Here is a 1,058-nt window from a genome sequence, read left to right as displayed (position 1 = left end):
TCAGAGTAATACATTGATATCTAATAGTTACCTTCAATGGTGGCAAAATTATCTCTCTGTGTCATTGACTATCATTATGAAATTATGAATCTTTATTTAGTATTTTAAAGGCAAAAATAATAACTATTCTTTCTGATGCTTTCTTTTTTCAAATTTGGAGTCCGTTTAAGACAGTTTCTTTGTCATTTTGACTTAACACTTTTAGTCTTCGAGTACTTTCTTGGCTACTGCCATGATTAGATATTTTAGAATCTGGAAGAATTTACTGTTGTTACAAGCCCTCTTCTTTTGAGTGAGAAATAATATTTAGAAATATGCTAGGTGCTAGCTGAGCTCACTGCTAGTGGACCATCATCACTTGATTTTTTTTTAGATCTTTCAGTGTATTTAAACATGTCCAGTGTTGGTTGTAAATAACCCTTGGCTTTGTTTGTGGCTGTGGATGAAATTCAGCACCTAGAGCCACCAGTAGCCTCAGCTCACCACCCACTGTCTCAATGTCATGGGTAAAACCCAGGCTCTGACAGGCACTGTGGCCCCTGGCCCAGATGCCCTGTCCCAATGCAGCAGATTGTGTGATCTGACTTCTGGCTTGGGGTCCCCAACCTTGGGTATCTCCTGTCCACAGGACACCCAGTTGCCGTGAGCCTGATGCCGATGCCTCTAGGAACTTAGAGATAAGCCATTTGGTTGTCCCCATCTTTCAAATAAAGCTTTTTGTGCAATTCAAATTCAAACACTAATAATGACTTTATATTAATATTTCCAATTCAATTTGAATTTTGGGGGCTTTTCTCTTAATTTACCTTAACAAAGCAATAAAAATGAGCACCACTAACAAAGATACAATACAGTGTTAATCCCATTCACAAGGGGGAGCCCTCATAACTTAACCACCTTTTAAAAGCCCTATCTCTTAATATTGTTGCATTGAGAATTAAGTTTCAACATAAATTTTGGAAGGTAACGAAATATTCAAATGATAGTATTCTGTCCCTATGCCCCTACCCAAATGCATGTTTTTCTCATATACAAAACATATTTATTCCATCTCAATA

The 1,058-nt window shown here is 37.2% G+C and overlaps 1 non-coding gene across 1 annotated transcript; it reads left to right on the top strand.

The window, feature by feature from the left end:
• The first annotated feature begins 402 nt into the window (after nucleotides 1-402).
• LOC112616777 lies at nucleotides 403-529 on the top strand. Its single transcript, XR_003117791.1, has one exon. It is a non-coding gene; the product is annotated as a small nucleolar RNA ACA64 (small nucleolar RNA).
• The last annotated feature ends 529 nt before the right edge of the window (nucleotides 530-1,058 follow it).

Source organism: Theropithecus gelada, chromosome X, assembly GCF_003255815.1.
Source record: "Theropithecus gelada isolate Dixy chromosome X, Tgel_1.0, whole genome shotgun sequence".
In the NCBI taxonomy this organism is placed as follows: Eukaryota; Metazoa; Chordata; class Mammalia; order Primates; family Cercopithecidae; genus Theropithecus; species Theropithecus gelada.
Note: the sequence above shows the minus strand (reverse complement) of the source record. Positions and strands in the feature narration are given on the sequence as shown.